Raw genomic sequence first — 13,999 nt, forward strand, 5'->3', positions numbered from 1 at the left:
ATGCTGCCTCCAGGCGGGGACCCTGGTGCTCCTGGGGAGGGCGCAGTGCGCTCGGCCCGCCTGGTGGCTGGCTCCGCCTTGGCCGGTTGGGATGCTGGCTACGAGACACCAGTATAAAGGGCTGTACTTGGCCCTGTGAAAGGGACGCAGGGGACGGAGGCCAAATCTGGGCAGGATCCAGCAACAAGCCTGGGAGCAAGGATGCTTGAGAAAGGTGGTCTGGCCTCGGGTGGGCTGGTCTGGACCCTGCGCTCTGTCTCACTTGGGGCTACAGTTGGTGCGGCCAGAGCACAGCCTCATTGAGTCAAAAGTATCCGGAAGTCAGCGCTCGTCCAACCCCTAGAGGCAGTTTTTCCTCCAGCTTCGGCCTCACTGGCTGTGTCCTTGGTACCCACACTGTGGGGCTCACCAGCCCCTACTCGGGCACACGGGGACACGGAGCCCAGCCCCCAGGTGCAGGGACGAGGGAATCCCTCCCTCCCCCATCCCCCGCCTCTTCCAGGCTTAGTAAACAGCAGGAAGCATCGCCCGCAGTAGGTAAACTAATGTTTCCCCATCACCGTTGTTACATTACTGCTGCCACGGATGGGGGAGGCCACACAGCCTCCTGTGGTCCATTCTTGGGGGCTGTAAGGACCGTCTGACTCTATCCATTACTCTGGCGGTGAGACCTTGGGAACATTCTTACCCTCAGCCTTCCCATCTGCAAAATGGGTAACAATGGGGAGGAAGATTTAAGTTAATGCCTAAAGGAACAGGCACTCCATTCGCCTGTGCTCTCCTGAGCCAGTCCTGCCACTGAGTCACCCCATGGGGCCTTCCCGCAGCTCCAGGCCTGGGATGCTTACGCTCCAGGGCGGCCCAAAGGCCTTCCCGGGCCCCTGGTCTCGATGACAAGAGGCCTTTTTCTGCCTCTGCCGCCTGCTCCTTGACATCCCACGCGCCTGCCTCTAAGCCTGAGATGCGCTTCTAAGCCGGGGCAGACCCAGCCTGCTATTCTGGGGTCTTCTTTCAACTATTTTGGCAAAGACCAAATGGCAGCCTCCTTTAAAATAGATGCTCCCAGCCCATAGGTCATTCCCTGAGAACCGGGTCAGACCAGGCCCGGACTTCTTCCCAGCAGCTCATTCAAGTTAAACCCAGACCCTGGCATGTGGTAGCTAGGACGAGGGCCCGACTGAAATACCGGCGGCAAACGTGAAGCAGAAGCCAAAATAATATCTGGCAGACCCCCCAAGATGCCTCGGGCTTCTCAGTTTCACAGACGCTCTGCTTTTCTTTGTGAAATCACAGGGGCCAGCCAAGGAGGCGGCCAGGAGGCTGGAGCGAATTTGAATCCAGCAGCCATGGCAGCCCAGCCCGCCCCAGTTCGGGGTCACCCCATGAATATGCATCTGGGGAGAAAAGTCTCCTGCGCCTTGAGTCCCAGGAAACCCACACAGCAGCTGAGTTTCTGAACACAGCGGAGCTCTGATCAGTGAGCCCCACTTCCCCTCCATGTCCTTTGCCAGAGGAATGAGTTTGCTCACCTAAATATTTTTGGTCCCTTAAGATCATACACATGTAATAGCGGAGGAGACGTAAAAAAATACGGAAAGGAATTCCAACTTTAAAGTGATGCTACGTCTAATTTTACTAAAGATCTCATGCTGCCGCATCCCAAAGACATCAAATTGCAAAACAGCTCAGGTGCGCGTCCTGTCACCTGGTACCTGAAATGCTGGCCATTGCCTAAACAGGTTCCACCCCTTCGGCTCGAGTGGTTTTCCTAAGTATTTCACCAGTCTTGGCCGTGCCCTCCTTCCCATCCTGACCTTGGTAAGATGGTCTTGTGATGGCGTCAGGCCAGCAGGGCAGGGAGTATTTTGCCCAAGGTTGAAGCTCACTAAGTCATTCAACAAACGTTGGCTGTGCTCCTGCAGGTGAAGGCTCTGTTCCAGGCACGGGGACGTGGCAGACATGCCGTCACCACCCCTGCCTCTCGGAGCTGCCTTTCCACGGGGAGGAGACACTGAGCAAGGAGTCCCCCACGGGGTGGGAATTTAGAAACAGGATCCAAGTTCCTCCAGGTGGGTAGGATGGGGGTGAGGGGCCCTGACCTGGTCTGGGGGTGAGGGAGGCATCCCTAAAGAAGTAGCAGCTGGTTGTCCTGAAGCTCTGCTCGGGGTGGGGCAGGTGATCTAGGCCAAGTGCAAGGCTTGGAGGTGAGACACGGGGGCCTCTGGCATGAAGGGCAGAGAGCCCAGAGGGACAGCCGAGGGGGGCCGATGTCAAGGGGCTGTAGGGGCTAGCAGGGCTTTGAAAAGGCCCCAGGGCAGAGCCCTCTGGCGTCTGTGAGCTCTCGGGGGGGTGGGGGGGGTGGGGGGGACTTTTGGGGGAGGCTCAAAGGAGTCCGGCTTAGGGGCAGCAGAAAAGGCTTTACCTTTCATCCACGTTAAACCAAATCTCCAGCAGCTTCTGACACTCTGAGGGCTGTCGGCCCATCTCCTCCCTGCAGCGTCTGGGCGGCCCCAGGGGTCCAAGCTGGCCCTTGGAATCTGTGTTTGACCTGCTCACCCATGGCCAGCCTGGGCTGCCCTTCACCCCGTGGCTGAAGGAGCACATGTAGGAAACAGGGGCTCAGGGCACACAGTGGGATGGAGACATGGGAGGTGGGTCACGGGGGTCTCCTGAGCCCCGGAGAGGCATCTTTATCTTGACCACAAAGTGAAGCGGTTGGGGCACTGAAGCTGGAGTATGACTCCATCCCGTCTGCCTTTCTGAGAGCTTGCTGCCACGGTGCAGGGCAGGGCAGGCACACAGTTTCAGAAGGAGCCAGGTAGGAAGTATCAGCAGCCTTATGGACCACATGGCCTCTGTCCCCGCTGCTCAGCTCTGCCACATGTAAGTTAGCCACCGGAGCTTAGGGCAAACCCAGACATCTGATGCTGTGATTTTCCATCATCGTTTCCCAAGGCCCCGCCCACGCCTGATCTGACCGCATTACTTTGTAGTAAGTCGTCTTTACTGAGTCTTTCCAAAGCCAAGTCTTCGTGGGCCATCAGCTCTCTTTTTGCCTTTGTGTTCCATCCATGTGTTTTACACTCCTTTAATTTCTCAGTTGCCCTGACAAGGACAGTGGGCCCAGGCGAGTCGGGAACAAACCCAGCAACTGTTACTGGAGGGGATGGGAACCTATTGATGGGAGATCTGTATGGGGTTCCACTCTGCTGACCACTTGCTGTGTGACCCTGGGCAAGTCGCTCACCATCTCTGAGCCTCAGTCCCCTCCTACCCTCCTGGTAGGGATTCAGCAAGAATGAGGAAGGTAAGAGCCCTGATCTTTCTTCATGGGCGCCTTTCAGAGCAGCGAGGGCCTTCGTGGGCAGAAGAATCCTGCACTGCAATGCAGCGGAGGGGCCCAGAGCTTCCTCTTTAACACAGATGCTCCGGGCCAGGGTGAAACGGGCTTCTTGCCGACCTCGGTCACAGCCCAGGCCCCCGTGTGACTCTGCTTCCCAGGACCCAAGCTTCGGTGAGAATGGGCATCAAGTCAGCCCGGGATGTTTGGTTTCTCATGAGCCATTGTGGTCCCAGGGGGCAGGGGATGTGGACATGCCAGAAGCAGTGACCGTGCACTCAGAAGGGGCCCGGCCTCCGTCCATCCTGATCACCCAGGCCGGGAATGCAGCAGCAGAAAGGCCCCATGAGATGGAGGCTCTGATAGGTTCTGAGGGGAAGGGCAGTTTCCTCTGACCGAGGACGCAGGTCACGGTGGATGGGCTGCCACAATGTGAGAGGGGCGGCCAGGGGCCAGAGCCCGGGTGGTGGCTCCGGAAGCAATTTGATCTGGTCACTGCCTCTTTTATTTTTTTTAATTTAAAAAAAATTTTTTTGAACTATAGTTGATTTACAATGTTTCAGGTGTACAGCAAAGGGATTCAGTTATATATATAGTCTTTTTCAGATTCTTTCCCATGATATGTTATTACAAGATATTGAATATAGTTCCCTGTGCTATACAGTAGGTCCTTGTTGTTTATTTATTTTATATACAGTAGTGTGTGTCTGTTAATCCCAAGTTCCAAATTTATCCCTCCCCTCCTTTCCCCTTTGGTAACCATTAAGTTTGCTTTCTGTGTCTGTGAATCTGTTTCTGTTTTGTAAATAATTTCATTTGTATCATTTTTTAAGATTCCACATATACGTGATATCGTATGGTAGTTGTCTTTGTCTGACTTACTTCACTTAGTATGATCATCTCTAAGTCCATCCATGTTGCTGCAAATGGCATTATTTCATTCTTCTTTATAGCTGAGTAGTATTCCATTGTGTATATGCACCACATCTTCTTTATCATCTGTCTGTCGATGGAGTGGTCACTGCACCTTTACCCTCCGTGTCTCCCCTTGCCAGACGGAAAAGATCCGACGGCCTTGGCTGTGCCTTTAGGTCTTGTCTTCCTGCACGGCCCCCACCCGAAGGGACTCCATCCGCTCCACATTCCCCCTGGAAAGCCCATCCCCACCTTCTCAGGAGGCGACTGACTCAACATCGGAAAGTCCCTCCCCCGCCCCAGGGTCCAGCATGGTCACGTCCACTGACACCCTTACCCCAGGGGCTGATAACCGCTGGATCCCTGGTCCGCTCCTCCTAAGCGTAGGGACAGCCTGGCACAGCCAAGGCCTCAATAAATATTTATTTGCTGAATAAACAGACGAATGTGTGAACCATCCTGCAAATACAATTTTTGTTTTCACTTAACAGATATACCCCGTCATTGTCCCACATCATTGCGTGGTCTTTGTAAACTTCCTGACTTCTGTAGAGAGGATGGATGTACCATGGTTTACTCAACCACTCTGCTCTGTTAGGTAGTTTCTGAGGTGTTTTTTTTTTTTTTTTGCTTTTTGCTTTTCTATAATCAACAATGCTGTGATGACCATCTTTGTGGATAAACATTTTTTTTCTGCATTTGGGATGCGATCTTCAGAAGCGGAATCTCTGGATCCAGACCAAGAATTTTGGGCTTGAAGTTGACGGTCCTCGAAAGCACCCATGTATGCTGACGGCACCATGTTGGAGGCTGTCCCACATCTCAGCAGCTCTGGGTTAAGTCGGTTTTGTTTTTGTTTTTTTCCTGCTAGTCTTTACTAATTTGACAGGCAAGCAATGATACTGGATTTTTAATTTTATTTGTTAATAAATTTTCATTTTATAGTAGTTTTAGATTTATAGGAAAGTTACAGAGATAGTACAGAGAGTTCCTTTATATCCTGCGCCCAGGCTCCCCATTACAGTATTAACATCTTGCATGAGTGTGTTACACTTGTTACAATTAATGAACCAATACTGACACATCGTTATTAACTAATGTCCAAGCTTTAAGCAGATTTCAGTAGTTTCCCCCTAATGTCCTTTTCTGCCCCAGGAGCCCACATCACATCTGGTTGACCCCTCTCCTTAGGCTCCTCTTGGCTGTGACAATTTTTCAGACCTGCCTTGTTTTGATGACCTTGACGGTTTTGAGACGGTTTTTGATTTTCATTACTGTCTTTGACAGTGGCCAGGGCTGACGCTGATTCCATGAGTTGCTTTGCTGTGGATGTCCCCTCCTCGAGGCCCCTTTATCTCATGTGGTCTGGATGCTTCCCCCAGAAATCTGAGTGACCCTGAGATGGTGAACATGAACCCTGGCCGAGCATGCTGAGCCCCCCACTCTATAGGCACCTGTTTTCCTCTTTTTTTAAAAAAATTAATCAATGAATTTATTTTTGGCTGTGTTTGGGTTTTCGTTGCTGCACGTGGGCTTTCTCTAGTTGCGGCGAGCGGGGGCTACTCTTCGTTGTAGTGCGCGGGCTTCTCATTGCAGTGGCTTCTCTTGTTGTGGAGCATGGGCTCTAGGCGCGCGGGCTTCAGTAGTTGCAGCATGCAGGCTCAGTAGTTGTGGCTCACAGGCTCTAGAGCACAGGCTCAGTAGTTGTGGCGCACGGGCTTAGTTGCTCCGGGCACGTGGGATCTTCCTGGCCCAGGGCTCGAACCCGTGTCCCCTGCATTGGCAGGCGGATTCTTAACCACTGCATCACCAGGGAAGTCCCAACATCTGTTTTCTTCTTCAAGTGGGTCTGTTACTTGGCAGAACTTGGGGATGGGCTTTCAGGTAGATGGTGCTAAGGTAGTCAAGGAGCAGAGCCAATATTGACATTGATTTCCTCAGCTCTGGAGGAGATCAAGGGAAGACCTGATCAGGGGGCTGGTGGGAGGTTAGCAGCTACAGGAATGGCACCAGTCGCCTTTAGGGAGCAATGGGGGTCTCTTTCCCAGGGCAGGACAAGGCAAGGTCCCCCAACCTCTGCCTCTGCCCTCAGAGCCACAGCCCCAGACCCGGTTCCTGACCACACACAGGACAGAATGCAGAGTCCCCAGCATGGCCCTGTACAGGCTGTCCTCCCTGTCTTCCCCCACCTCGTGCCCCTCTGCCCATGCTCTGGGTGGCCCCTCAGCTGGCCTGGCTGCCTGGGGCCTGGGCCAGGACTCTCCTGACCACAGGACCTTTGCACTTGCTGCCCCACCCCTCCCCCATCATCACTCAGGTCTCAGCTTGGATGTCTCTTCCCCAGACAGATCTTCTTGGTCAAAGTGTTACTTGTTCCCCTATCACATCACTCTCCGAGCTATACTTTATGACATGGCAGATCTGAAAGTAGCTATTTGTCCCTCGTATATCTTATGGGGGCCTCCATAGCATCGGCTGCACAGGTTGGGGAGCTGGCCTGGCCCGCCCTCCTCTCTCTGCTAGGAAGGCGCCAGGCTGGGATGAACAGGAGGTTAGTGAGTATCTGTGAAGGGAGCGAGAGTGGGCGGCGGGCGGGGAGTGTAGATGGCACCAAGCAGGCCTTCCCCACTGTCAGGGATACAGCACCACCTGCTGCTGGGGGAGGCCTCAGAGATGGCCACCGCAGAGCGCCAGCCCTGGGGACAGAACTCCATCCTTGTGATGGGGACACTGGGGTGGGTTCGGGGGTGGGCACAGTGAGGAGGGCCCAGCACTGGACAGGGGTGAGTTTTTCCCAGTGACAAGGGGTTGCCTCCTCTTTGACCAGGACTGCAGTTCCAGCCTCATCCCCCTCAACAGCATCTCCTACAGGACCCCCGATTCTCAGGGTGGGCCAGCTCTCCAGAAACCCACCTGGGCCCTTGTGGACATCACATAGGGACTGGGACCAGTGACCTCTGGGTCTGCCTGCCTTGGGGAGCCAAGGACCTTCTCACCCGAGTATCTCACACTGCCTGGCTTACAAGGTTCTCTAAGAGGGGGTGGGGCATTTTATAGGGAGAAACAGGCTCAGGGGCAAAGCAACTGTCCCATCCACACAGCAGTGAGTAAGAGGTGGAAAGATCGGAATTCACGCCCGTGCTCTGACCATTAAGAGCCAGTGCTGTGTGACCTTGGGCAGATGGCTTTACCTCTCTGAACTGTACCTCACTGGAAAAACAGGGATGATAATAACAGCACATACTTCTTAGGATAATCCTGAGGCCCAAGCGAGAGACCATGTGCCCAGGGCCCAGCGAGGCCAGCATCTCATGTGGCTGGTAGCCAAGCTGGCAGGACAAGAACCCCCAGTCCTGGGCCAGTGCCCTCCTCCCCCCAGCCCTCCGCCCTCCAGCCCTCTTGAATCGTGGTGCATTCTGTTCACGGGGAATGGAGCTGCCTGGTTCTCTCTGCCAGGGACACGCTACTGAGCTGGAGCCAAAGTCCAGCTGTGTGCCCACTGCAGGCCCCAGCTGAGCCCCCGTGACCACTGCCCCACGGAGGGCTGTCCAGGGATCACACACCGCCATTACTCTGCGCCCGCCTTGCCAGCAACACTCCTGGGGGTGCTGAGAGCCAGGCCCAGGAGGAGCCAGACCGGGGGCTGAGACCTAACACCTGTCCCCCGCAGGAGGTGGCCGGAGGTAAGAACTTCCAGCACCCACGGGGGGCGGGGGTCAGCTCCTGGGCCCTGCACGTGGCCTCCCTCAAGGGCTGGCAGCCCCTCCCTGCCCTTCCCCTGCTCTGCCCCCCGCCACTTCCTTGGGTTGTGATTCTGAGGAAGGTGCTGGTCTGGCTGGCGGCCCTCTAAATGGCCCCACCCGGGGGGGGAGGGTGGGAGTGACAGGTGAGGGCACCAGCCCCTGCCCCTGCCCAGGGAGGGGCTTCTGACGACAGCCGCTCAGTGTTCTGTTGGAAAAGCCTCTATGCAACCCTTGGGCCCTGGGTAGGGAAGCTCCCATGGCCAGGCTCGGGGTGGGACTGGCAGGGGCTCTGACCTCCAGCAGGTGGCCTCGGGCTGGACTGGCAATAAATCTTAACTCCACTCTTGCAGCAGGGAGGACACCCAATGGGCCACGCATTCTTCTCCCATGCTCCTGACATTTGAAGAAGCCGCCAGGGAGGAAGGACTTGACGGCTCCAGGAGGCAAACAGGTGGAGGAGGTATCATGGTGTCCACCCTAAGGAAGCAGAGACCCCCAATATCCTTTCTCTCTTTTCTGCTTGGTAATAGAAACTCAAGAGTTTTGCCTGTTGTAATACTATCTGGAGTAAAGACTACATTTCCCAGCCTCCCCTGCAGCTTGGAGTAGCCATGTGACTAAAGCCTGGCCAATGGGAGGTAAACAACACTAGTGGGTGTGGCTTCTGGGAGATGTCCTCTGAGGTTGGGGATATGTCTGTCTTCTTTGTTGCTGTTGCAGGGAATGTGGATGGGATGGCTGGAGCCTGAGCAGCCATTTTGTACCATGAGGTCAAACCCAGATGATTACTATTAAGGAAAAAGATGGGAGGAAGCTGAGTCCCTGATGAATGTGACATAGTCTTGTCACCCTGGATCTCCTTTACATGAGAGATAAATGGTTTTATCTCCTTTAAAGTACATTCATCTTGAATTTTCTGGCCTTTGTAGGTGAGCTAAATTCTAACTCCAAAGGGAAAACAGATACTCTGGGAAGTTTAACTGGGGCCAAGATGAGCTATGAATCCGAATCCATTTGGTTCCAAAAGCGGCCTCAAGGTGGGGACACAAAGTGAGCATTGGAAGGACCCAATCTGATGCTGCTGGGGCTGGGGATGCCCCAGACTAGGTGTTGGTGAGCTACAGGGGAACTGTTGTCCCCACTCCCACTCCAGCCTGTCTCCTTCCAGCAGAAGGCCTGAGGTAGCCCCAAACAATGAGGCCCATATTTCAGTGGCAATGACTTTCTCAAGACCCACGTACATGGGTGAAAGTAGCACTTTTTGCCCAGCTCTCCGCCTGCCCTCTAGCCCACAGAGAGAGAGAGTCTGCATACTGGGGGGGGGGGGAAGCCACGTCCCCCAGGGCCATCGTTTGTCCACAGGGCAGCAGGCACAGCAACCTCTCAGACCCAGCTTTGTTTAAGCTCATGCCTCACCACTAGGGACTTGGGGCTTTACCCCTGAGCCTCAGTCTCTCCACCTGAAAAATGGGGATCGTAACCGCCAGCCTTGGCGCATCACCTGGAGGGCTGGTTAACACAGACTGCTGGGTGCCTCCCCTGGGAATGCATTTCCAGCCAAATCCCAGATCAAGAGACCACATTTTGAGAACCACTGGTTTGATCAAGGACCCTAAGACAAAAATCTGAAATCGAGGCCCTTTTTAAGACCACCTGAGCCCAAGCGAGGTTCTGGAACCAGGTGGCTGGGTTTGAATGCAGGTGCCAAGCCTTGGAAGCTGTGAAGCTGTGTGACCTTAGGCAAGTAGCCTCCCTTCTCTGAGTCTTGGCTCCTCACCTATCACATGGAGAGAATTAGAACCCAACTCAGAGCCAAAATTCAGATCAAAGTGATGTGGGAGGTGCCCAATATGTGCTTCTCTTCTTCCTCTTCCTCCTCCCACTCCTCACTGCAATCAGCACCAACACCATCATCATTTTGTACAGACAAACACCTTCTCGGCAGGGGGAGCAGCTCTCTGTCTCCCGGCCAGCCAGCAATAGTAGGCGCCTGCTGCATACCTTACCCAGGACCCACGCCCACTGCCTGCTCCTCGCTTTGTGGCTGGGGAAGGGGCCCTTTGCCCTCCAAGCATCATCCTAGGCGGGCAGGTTGGGATGGCCTGGCGTAGTCCAGTCCTCCCAGGTCTAGTCAGTCCTGAACTGATGACCGGCTCCTTCCCGACTGCCTGACCCAGGGTGTGACCCAGCAGGTGCTGCGGACACGTCACCAGCAGAGGCACCACCTTCGCCCACCAGGCTTGGGCAGACCCTGTGGTCCTCAGTCAGCTGGGCCCACCTGGGGCTTGTCTCTGAGGTCACTGCCACCTGCTGGTGGGCAGTGGTACTACAGTCAGGGGTGCCCTCCAAGACCACTTAGGACAACCCAGTCCCCACCTCCTGTCCCCTACTTGCCGCCAAAGCATAGGAGGGCCCGATCAGTCCCACTCTCATAGAAAGACTTGCAGCCCTGGCTGTGACGATCAAACACTGATTTATTGATTCACCCATTTAAGGTGTCAGTGGGCTTGTATTGTGTTGTGCGGCCATCACCACATCAGTGTTAAAACATTCTCATTACTCCCAAAAAGAAACCGCCATACCCATCATCAGTCTCCCTCCAGCCCCTGGCAACCATCAGTCTACCTTCTGTCTCCACGGATTTGCCAATTCTGGACTTTTCATATAAATGGAATCATAAGTATGTGGCCTTTTGTGTCTCGCTTCCTTTGCTTAGCATAATGTCTTCAGGCTTCATTCATGCTGTAGTATTTACCAGAACATCATTCCTTTTTATGGCCAAATACGATTTCATTGGATGACTACAGTATTTTGTTTCTCCACTCATCAGCTGATAGACATTTGGGTTATTTCCATTCTTTGACTACTGTGTGTGCAGGCTTTCAAGTGGGCATATGTTTTCAATTCCTTTGGGTACATACCTAGGAGTGGAATTGCTGGGTCATAGGTAACTCTGTGTTAACATTGTAAAGAATGGCCATACTGTCTTCCATAGCGGTTGCACCACTGTGCCCACTCCTTGACGTCCTGCCTGTCCTTGGGGACCATGCAGGGTAGTAGTACAAGCACTGGGGCCCAAGAGACCTTGGGACCAGCCCAGACCTGCTCTTCACTGGCTGTGTGACCTCAAGGAAATTGCTTACTCTCTCTAAGCCTCAGTTTTCCCATCTGCAGAAGGGATGACAGGATGTAGCAGATGCTGTTGGTGTTCTGTCCATATCCACTTGGCCCTCGCTGTCCCATGCACTTGGACCCCAGGGCTTCCTATCACAAACCCTTGGGTTTCTTCGTCTGAGGAGAGTGGGCCAGAAGTTCAGGGAGTGACTGTCTCTGTGTTGGTGGATAAATAGGCCAAGTGCCTCACCCCTCAGGTGGGTGATAGGTGGGAGACCAGCAGTGAGTATACAATTACTTACAGATTGTGTCTGGTTCTATGAATGAAAATAACAAGTCTCTGTGAGAAAAAATAAGAGGGGACCCCGATTTTGGGTAGAATAGTCACAGAAGGTCTCTCTGAGAAGGAGAGACCCTGAGAAGTGAAAATCAAGGAGCCAGTGAGGTGAAGAGTGGAGAGAAGAATATTCCCAGATGGCAGCATGTGCAAAGGTCCTGTGGCAGGGAAGAGCCTGGTACAGACACAGCAGTGGGTCTGGAGTTAGGAAAGGGAGAAAGAACAGAGGAAGTGGGAGGCAGGCAGGGGCTAGAAGAGCATCCTGGTGAAGAGATGACCTGTTTGAAAAAACCATTAATGCCTGCTGCATGCTTGGAGGTTCAGTCTGCTCTCCTGAGACAAGAAGTTGAGCTTGCATGGGAAGATTCATGGAGACAGGAGGTCAAGGAGGAATGTCTTGTAAAGAAAAAGGAACCCAGTCCTAAGAATCAAACGGGTGGGGCAGGTTTCCCCTGACAGCCTCCTTCCCTTCATGTATTCAGCCAGCATCCCCCAGGGGCTCCAGGGATGGCCCCATCCTCCTTGGAGAACTAGGAGGTGTGCCTGGCAAGTAGTTCTCTGCGGGGGAAGGGGCAGGCTCTGGAGCCCTCTGTCTGGGCAGGAACCCCAAATCCCGTCTGGCCAGCCTTGCCATCTTGCCCTTGTTCTGCATCCACTCTGAGTGTCAGTTTCCTCACCGACTGGTGGAGACACAACCCTTGTCTCCCAGGGTTGTTTGCAGACAACCTGAGTCATTAGATGGAGGGAGTTTGGAGAACACGTGAATTGCTTGGACCGGTCTGGCCTTGAGTCAGCGGTCAGTGAGGGGGAGATTTTAATCACACTCACCACGACGGTCTCCGACCCACACCACAGCCAGTTGGTGACATCACAGCTGACATAAGAGCCCTGCCACCTGTGTGCCAGGCACCAGCCTCCACTCCTAAGCTGTACTGAATCTTCAAGACAGCCCTGTGACGTTGGTGTCATTATTGTCCCCATTTCACAGAGGAGGAGACTGAGGCTTGGACAGGGTAGAGTACCTTACCCGGCTCCACAGCCTATGAATGGGGTTTCAAGACTGGGTGGGCCTCGATGGAGATCCAGGTTGGCCCAACTCCAAGGCCTGAGGTCCTAAACAGCCCTCGTGCCATGAAGCCAGTTCTTCTTCTGCCCCATCTCCCACCTCCATGCCCCCAGCCCTTCAGTCTTGACCTTTCCATGTGCCAGGGTGGCTCGCAAGGGGGATGGGGATGTTGTCAGGTTATCAGCTAGCTGGTGGCTGGTTGGTCACAAGGCACCGGCTCTCGAGAAAGGGGTCCTGACTGATGGTGTCCCATTGTCCTGACTGGAGCTGCTCTAGTTTTCCTGAATTTCTCCAGGTCACTGCTCCCAACCCACTACTTTAGAGAGGTGCCTCTGTCCCCCACAAGGCTGCAAGCTCCTGATGGACAAGGTTAGGCTGTTTTACCTGTGTAGCTGCTCTGCTCAGCAAAGGGTCTGGCATTTGGTTGGTGTATGCTCAATGGATGGATGGTGGATGGGTGGATGGATGGATGGATGGAGAGATGATTGGGTAGAAGGATGGATGAATGGGTAGATAAATGGATGGATGGGTGGGCGAATGGATGTATGGATGTATGTATGTATGTATGGATAGATGTTTGGAGAGATGGAGAGATGGATGGATGGATGAATGGATGAATAGCCTGCCCAACGCATAGAGTTTCCCAAGAATTCCCACATTGCCATCAATACTCACTGTGTGTTGCCCCACGAAACTTTCCCTTCACTCCTCACCTTTGAGCCCGTCAGAGGAGAGCACCACATAGCAGGCACCTTGGGGAGGCTCACTCCGTTCTTTGTGGGTCTCCCAGATCTTGCTGGAAAGCTCAATGCCTGGCCTTCTCCTCCACCCGCTCATGGCTGTGCAGCTATTTTTAGAGACCAATCACCATTTGTGTCTCCTCAGTGGATCTGGACGATCACTGTGGGAGCCCATTTGACAGATGAGGAGATCGAGGCTGGAATGGGGAGACAGAGCTGATCCTGGGCTCCCGCAGCCAATCATGAGACAACAGAAGTGGCCGAGGCTGTGTTCGAATTGGTGCGTCTGAACCCAATACCCGTGCTGCCTCCCTTCCCACTCAGTAGCCCGTCTCCCAAATCCCATTCCAAGGGATGGACATGCCGCTCGACCCGGGAGTTCAGGCACAAGTGTGGCCGCCTGGGTATTCCAGCTATTGCAGCTGAGAGGGGCTGGGGGGTCAGCTCCAGGGCTATATCTGGCTCTCCCTGGAATGTGGCCCAGGCAGGGTCGCCCTCCAATGGGTGGGCGCTAATTATAGACCCGCTTCTTCACCTTTCAGAGTCCTTCAACCCCCTTTGAACCCGCCGTGGGGTTCAAAGGCCTGCTCCCAGCAGCTGAAGCTTGGTTACCCAGGGCCCGTCCTGCCTTGCCCATTAGAGGCAGAGAGGGACAACAGGGCCATCCAGGGCCGGGGCTCAGGGGCCAGCAGTGGGTCCTTGGTCTGTTGGCTTCACGCAGGCAGAGGGTGGACCAGGCCTGGG

Source organism: Balaenoptera musculus, chromosome 8, assembly GCF_009873245.2.
Source record: "Balaenoptera musculus isolate JJ_BM4_2016_0621 chromosome 8, mBalMus1.pri.v3, whole genome shotgun sequence".
NCBI lineage: Eukaryota > Metazoa > Chordata > Mammalia > Artiodactyla > Balaenopteridae > Balaenoptera > Balaenoptera musculus.